Source organism: Athene noctua, unplaced genomic scaffold (genome assembly GCF_965140245.1).
Source record: "Athene noctua unplaced genomic scaffold, bAthNoc1.hap1.1 HAP1_HAP1_scaffold_151, whole genome shotgun sequence".
NCBI classification, from domain to species: domain Eukaryota; kingdom Metazoa; phylum Chordata; class Aves; order Strigiformes; family Strigidae; genus Athene; species Athene noctua.
In genome coordinates this window covers 197,501-205,000 of record NW_027437623.1, presented here as the reverse complement: position 1 = coordinate 205,000, position 7,500 = coordinate 197,501, and positions in this window count along the sequence as shown.

Here is a 7,500-nt window from a genome sequence, read left to right as displayed (position 1 = left end):
CGGGTAGACCTGGTGTCCCTCCCGGCCGGGTAGACCTGGTGTCCCTCCCGGCCGGCCGGCCGGGTAGACCTGGTGTCCCTCCCAGCCGGGTAGACCTGGTGTCCCTCCCGGCCGGCCGGCCGGGTAGACCTGGTGTCCCTCCCGGCCGGGTAGACCTGGTGTCCCTCCCGGCCGGCCGGACGGGTAGACCTGGTGTCCCTCCCGGCCGGCCGGACGGGTAGACCTGGTGTCCCTCCCGGCCGGGTAGACCTGGTGTCCCTCCCGCGGGCGGCCTCCATCCCAAGTCCGGCCGGCCGGGTAGACCTGGTGTCCCTCCCGGCCGGGTAGACCTGGTGTCCCTCCCTGCCGGCCGGCCGGGTAGACCTGGTGTCCCTCCCGGCCGGCCGGCCGGGTAGACCTGGTGTCCCTCCCGGCCGGCCGGCCGGGTAGACCTGGTGTCCCTCCCGGCCGGGTAGACCTGGTGTCCCTCCCGGCCGGCCGGACGGGTAGACCTGGTGTCCCTCCCGGCCGGGTAGACCTGGTGTCCCTCCCGCGGGCGGCCTCCAGCCCAAGTCCGGCCGGCCGGGTAGACCTGGTGTCCCTCCCGGCCGGGTAGACCTGGTGTCCCTCCCGGCCGGCCGGACGGGTAGACCTGGTGTCCCTCCCGGCCGGCCGGACGGGTAGACCTGGTGTCCCTCCCGGCCGGGTAGACCTGGTGTCCCTCCCGGCCGGCCGGCCGGGTAGACCTGGTGTCCCTCCCGGCCGGCCGGCCGGGTAGACCTGCCGGCCCGCAACCGGCCTGGTACCCACGTCGTACTGGCGGGGTGGATGCGGGCTCCCCAGATTTAAGCGTACGTGCTTCTCTCGGCGAGGTGCAGGGCTGCCGGTTGGCGGCGGTGGGGGTGAGAGGAGCGTGTCATTTCGGTTTTTTACCCTCCGCTCGTCCGAGATTGCAGCGCCTGTAATACAAGGCATGAAGCTGCAACCTCCCGCCCCGTGCCGTCGTCGTCTTTTCTGGGTTGCGATCGCAGCCACCACAGAAACGGGAAAAGAGAGATGAAAAGGAAAAATTAGTTGTTTTTTTTTTTTCTACAGCCGCCTCCCCCTGCGGTGCTCACGCCGCTGCCCTGCCCGGACCCGCTGGCCGCCGTGCGACCGCTGGCATCGACCGGTGTCTGCGTCCGCGTGGGGTCCCAGCACGGCCGGGTCTCTGGCCGGCATTCCCGCCACCCCCTCCCGGCAGCCCCCGCGCTCCCCGCCGCCTGCCCCTTGTGACGTCACAAGTAGCCGAGGAGGGGTAACAGGGCGCTTCCGGGCCCGGGCTCCCGAGCTGCCTGTGACGTCACGCCGTGCCCGAGCGGGCCCTGGCTTGAAGCAGGCGGCGGCTCGGGATGACACGGGCACCCGCGTAGCTCCAAGGCAGGGAGCAGGCCGTGGCCTGAGCCTCTCGCGGCGAAGTCACGCCTGGACTAGGACGTGATGGGCCTGGGCCGGGCCGTGGCTGGTGGGCTCTCACGCGAGGGGGTCTCCTGCAGCTTTCGAGCCGGTAGGCAGGCCGGCGGCGAGGCGAGGCCTGGCTTATGCAGCGCCCCTCGTGATCTCACCTTCAACTGGGGAGGCGACGGGGCCAGCGCAGCTGCCGGCTAGCGTACGGACGCGAGGGTCGGAACCGGCAGGGAAGAGTTCGGCTGAGACGGGATCGAACGCGGACCTGAAAACACGCGACGAGAATCACGAACGGAGAGGTCAAGCGGAAGCCTGACCAGCGCTAGGGCATCGATTCAGAAACGGTTCAGGAGCTCACGCTCTGCCCACGCACGTGCGCCCGCCTGCCCCGCACCCCCACAAGCTGCCCGGCCCGAAGCCGTCTGCCTGGGGCTGCCCGCGCGCGCACGCGTATACGGCCGCCCCCCATCCCGCCAAAGCCGCCCCACCCGCCACGTGCTTCTCCGTGAGACCGGCGGCGCCCCCCCAACACCGCCGCTTGGCCCGCGACGAGCCCGCCCCCCCCCCCCCCCCCCCCCCCAACCCTCCCGCCACCAGGTTCACCGTGACACCGGCCGCCCCCCCCACCCCCCAGCCCACCCACCCCCCCCCCACCACCCCCCGCCCCATCCCACCCCCCCACCCCCCGCCCCCGCCACCCCCGGGGTTCGCGAGGAGACCGGCCGCCCCCTACCTCCGGCCCGCTTTCCACCAGCAGCAGCACATTGGCCGCTCCAGGGAAGGAAGGCGGGAGACCTTAGGACCCAGCGGCGTCGCCGCCGCCGCCTCCGTGCCGGGGGGCCCGGAGGGGCCTCCCGCCGGCGGCGGCGATGATGGGTGGCGCGTGTTTTGGACGCTGAGCCCCCGCAGCTGCCGAGTCCCTGCCGCGCCGTGCCCGCGGCCCGGCTCCCCGCCTTCCTCAGTCGGTCGCTCGGCCGCCCGCCCTCCTGCCCGCCTGCTCCGTTCCCGCCGCGGGTTGAAAGCCAAACGAACGCCGAAGGGGTGGGAGGGAGAGCAGCGACGGGGCGGGGGTGTGTGTGTAACAACAGAAACCGCTCCCCACCAACACCACCCCCCCACCACCCCCCCCCCCCCCCCCGCCCCCCCACCGCCGCAACGAGCTCTGTCGACCCCCCTGCCGACCCCCCCCCAACCCCCACCCCTCCCGCCACCAGGTCCACCGTGACACCGGCCGCCCCCTGCCACCCCCGGGGTTCGCGAGGAGACCGGCCGCCCCCTACCTCCGGCCCGCTTTCCACCAGCAGCAGCACATTGGCCGCTCCAGGGAAGGAAGGCGGGAGACCTTAGGACCCAGCGGCGTCGCCGCCGCCGCCTCCGTGCCGGGGGGCCCGGAGGGGCCTCCCGCCGGCGGCGGCGATGATGGGTGGCGCGTGTTTTGGACGCTGAGCCCCCGCAGCTGCCGAGTCCCTGCCGCGCCGTGCCCGCGGCCCGGCTCCCCGCCTTCCTCAGTCGGTCGCTCGGCCGCCCGCCCTCCTGCCCGCCTGCTCCGTTCCCACCGCGGGTTGAAAGCCAAACGAACGCCGAAGGGGTGGGAGGGAGAGGAGCGAGGGCGGGTGGTGGTGGTGGTGGTGGTGTAACAGAAACCGCCCCCGATCCCCCACCCCCCAGCCGTAGTGCTCCGCGGCGCCGAGGAGGCTGCGGTCGGTTGGCGGCCGCACCCACCGCCCTGCAGCTCCGGAGTTGCAGCGGTGGGGCGGGGACCAACGGCTCTTCGGGCGCGCGGGCGACGGTGGGGGTCGGGGGGCTGGGGGGGGTGGGGGGCTGGGGGTGTCTGTGTGTGTGCGCGTGCGTGCGTGCGTGTGTGTGTGTGTGTGTGTCTGTGTCTGTGTGTGCGTGTGTGTGTGTGCGCGCCTGTGTCTCTCTCTCGCGCGCGCGCGCTCTCTCTCTCTCTCTCTCTCTCTCTCTCTCTGTGTCTCTGCGTGTGTGTCCGAGCTCGTGTGTGTCGCGGCGGGGGGGGGGGGGGGGGGGGGAACAAACAACAAAACAACAATCCGAACAACACACACACACACACACACACGCGCGCACACACCCCCACACCCCCTATTCCCACACATAAAGCCCGGGAGCCCCCTTCCCACCCCCCCACCCCAACCCCGTCGAAAAAAACCTAAACGCGAATGCCAGCGAGCGCCTGGCAACGCCGGGACCCGGACCCGGACCCGGACCCGGACCCGGACCCGGTGAAGGGCGCCCGGTGCCCACGCCTCTGCGGCACAGCGAAAGGCGGGGGGAAAGAAACAAAATAAAAACACACACACGCACCCCCACCCCCCCCCCCACCCCCCCTCCCCCGAGACTAAAGCTAAACCCACGCTGCGAAACCAAAAGCTGAAGCCGAGGACCGCCCGGCAGCGCCGGGACCCCGACCCGGCGAAAAGCGCCCGGTTCCCGATGCGAACTCGCTCCAGCGAGACGGGCGTCTCCGTTGGGGGTGAGGTGCGGGGAACGTCGCCGCTTCTGCCGGGTCCCCTGGCAGCCGCGGGAAGCGGGGGGGGGGAGTGGCGGGCGGCGCCGTGCGGCGCGGAGTGGCGCGGCGCAGAGGGGCTGACTGGCGGCCGAGGGGGCGGGCAGCGAATGATGCCAGCGACTGCATGGCAGCCAACGGGTCGGGGCGGGGGGGTGGGGGGGCTGGTGCTGCGTGCACATGAGAGCGCGGCGGGGCGCGGGGGTGCGGGGGTGCGTTAAGAAAAAAAATTTCCCTTTTCATTTATTTTTTTTCGGATTTCATTGGCATCTATCGAAACAAAAATGTCTCGCACGACGCGGCCGCCAGGTCTACCCGCCTCCGGGGCGTGAAGCGGCCGACAGGTCTGCCCGCCTCCGGGGCGTGAGGCGGCCGTCAGGTCTACCCGCCTCCGCGGCGTGAGGCGGCCGTCAGGTCTACCCGCCTCCGCGGCGTGTGGCGGCCGTCAGGTCTACCCGCCTCCGGGGCGTGTGGCGGCCGTCAGGTCTACCCGCCTCCGGGGCGTGAGGCGGCCGTCAGGTCTACCCGCCTCCGGGGCGTGTGGCGGCCGTCAGGTCTACCCGCCTCCGGGGCGTGTGGCGGCCGTCAGGTCTACCCGCCTCCGGGGCGTGAGGCGGCCGTCAGGTCTACCCGCCTCCGGGGCGTGAGGCGGCCGTCAGGTCTACCCGCCTCCGGGGCGTGAGGCGGCCGTCAGGTCTACCCGCCTCCGGGGCGTGAGGCGGCCGTCAGGTCTACCCGCCTCCGGGGCGTGTGGCGGCCGTCAGGTCTACCCGCCTCCGGGGCGTGAGGCGGCCGTCAGGTCTACCCGCCTCCGGGGCGTGAGGCGGCCGTCAGGTCTACCCGCCTCCGGGGCGTGAGGCGGCCGTCAGGTCTACCCGCCTCCGGGGCGTGAGGCGGCCGTCAGGTCTACCCGCCTCCGGGGCGCGACGCGGCCGTCAGGTCTACCCGCCTCCGGGGCGTGAGGCGGCCGTCAGGTCTACCCGCCTCCGGGGCGTGAGGCGGCCGTCAGGTCTACCCGCTTCCGCGGCGTGAGGCGGCCGTCAGGTCTACCCGCCTCCGGGGCGTGAGGCGGCCGTCAGGTCTACCCGCCTCCGGGGCGTGAGGCGGCCGTCAGGTCTACCCGCTTCCGGGGCGTGAGGCGGCCGTCAGGTCTACCCGCCTCCGGGGCGTGAGGCGGCCGTCAGGTCTACCCGCTTCCGGGGCGTGAGGCGGCCGTCAGGTCTACCCGCCTCCGGGGCGTGTGGCGGCCGTCAGGTCTACCCGCCTCCGCGGCGTGTGGCGGCCGTCAGGTCTACCCGCTTCCGGGGCGTGAGGCGGCCGTCAGGTCTACCCGCCTCCGGGGCGTGAGGCGGCCGTCAGGTCTACCCACCTCCGAGGCGACCGGCGGTGGCCGCTAGGTGTACCCGGCTCCACGTTGCCGGCGGCCGGCTCAGCGTCCGTAGAAAGGGCTGCCAGGTCTACCCGGCTCCGTCGGGACTTAGAGCGCGGGCAGACCTGTTGGCTCCGGCAGTTCCTCCAAGGGGTCGCTGTTTCGCGCTGCCTCCAGTTAGGTCATCGTAAGAGGCGGCGTCTCTGCAGCGCCTCCCCCGCTGGCAGGCAGACACTGCCTTTAAGCGCCCCTTTCCGGCGCGGACCCATATTCTCCTTATATAGGGGCACGAGGCGTCTCTGCTCCAGACAAGCGCCACCGAGCGAGGGCACGCGGCTTAGCCGGCCAAGTGGAATGCTGGGCGGCCGCAGACGGTGGTTTCCCCCGGGGAATTGGGCACGGTTCTCAAGCCGGTGCTCTGTCAGGCGAGCGTGCACGGAACCGAGAGCACCCAGAGAGATGCCGAACGGCACGAAGCCGGGCGGCGTTGGGGCGGTCGCTGCCGAGTGGTGAGAAAAGGACGGGCAGAGGTGCACGGGAGAGGCCGAAGACCGGTGGCCGGAGGCGGCTGGCGGCACTTGAACGCTGGATACTGGGGGGGGGGAGCCGAGCTGTGAGACTACCGTGGGTGGTTACCCCCGTCCCCCCCCGGTCCCCCGAGAGCCCGATGATGGCGGAGGGGGGGAGCGCCGGTATGTGTGTTGACACAGCGGTGCTCCGTACGGTTCCAGCCCGTCGGGGGCTGTTGCCCAGCTCCTTGAGGGGGCCTTGGGGATGGGAGGAGAGGTGGCGGCGGCGGCACCTGCTCCCTTTGTTTGCCGGCCTTAAGCCGGAGCCCGTGGCATGGGCACGCCACGGTTTTGGCTGGTCGCGGTGGCCGGCAGCTGGATGCAGACGGCCCGGGGGGGGTGTGTCTCGAGCCACCGGTGGGTGGCCCCCCCCCCGGCCCCCCGAGAGCCCGACGATGGTAAGGCGAGAGGCGGCGGCGCCTCCCTGGTTCTTGGTTTACTCCTTTCGTTGCCGGTATCGTATGCCATACGTGCGGGGCGGCCTGTGGTGTCCGGCCGGCTCTCGGCGTCCCTGGTTTCTACCGGCCGGGCTCGGTGAAGGGAGGTCTGCACGGTGCTGTGAGCGAAGGCTAGTCGACTCCTCGGGTCCTTTGCTCTCTCGGCCCTAAGCCGGAGCCCGTGACATGGGCACAGCACGGTACGTTTTTGGCCGCCGGTGTTGGCTGGCAGCCGGGTGCAGATGGCCGTGGTGGGGTGTCTCGAGCCTTCAGCGGCTACCCCCCCCCCCCCACCACTCTGGTCCCCTGAGAAGCCGGATGATGGTAAGGCGAGGCGGCGGCGCCTCGGTCCTCTTTTCCGCTTTCTTTTTTTCCTGGTGCAGATGCCATACGTGGGGCGGCCTGCGGTGTCCGGTCTGCTCCTGGCGTCCCTGGTTTGTACCAGCCGGGCTCAGTGAAGGGGAGGTCTGCACGGTGCTGTGAGCGAGGTTGGTCGGCGCCTCGGTTCCTTTGCTCTCTGGCCCTAAGCCGGAGCCCGCGATGCGGGTACAGCACGTTTTTTTGTTTTTGGCCGGTGGTGGTGTCCGGCAGCCGGATGCAGATGGCCGGCGGGGTGTCCTGAGCCTTCAGCGGCTTTCCCCCGGCCCCCCGCCTGAGCTGTTCCACACCTGGCTTTTTCCCTCCGGGGTAACCTGTTCCCTGCGTTTGTTGGGCAAAGGCCGGTGGCCGGCGGCGGCCGCCGGCACTTGAACGCTGGAAGACCGGCGGAGTCGAGCCTGTCGCGGCTTTACCCCGGTCCAGCCGAGTCGGCTGAAGGGAATCCTTGTGCGTGGCGGGTGGGTGGCGGCGGTGGCGGGGCACATCCCGCGCACCCGGTCCCCCACCCCCTCGACTGGTACCGGTACGGAGGCGTAGCCTACTGAGGCTGGCCTCGGGCACGTCGGACAGGCTTCGCGGCGAGCCGGCTCTGCCGGTGTTGAAGCCGCCGGAGCACCTGTCACGGATGTCGCCCCTGCTCGCTCGCACGCAGAGCCCCGCGTCGTCCGCCCGCCCGCTTGCGGGTGGCCGAGGGCAGGCGCGCGGTGGCTGTCGCTGTCCCAGGACCCGTGGCCGTTGTGGCCTTCGCTGATCGATGAGGCACTTGGGGTCGCGTCGGAAAGGGCCCCCGGCGGG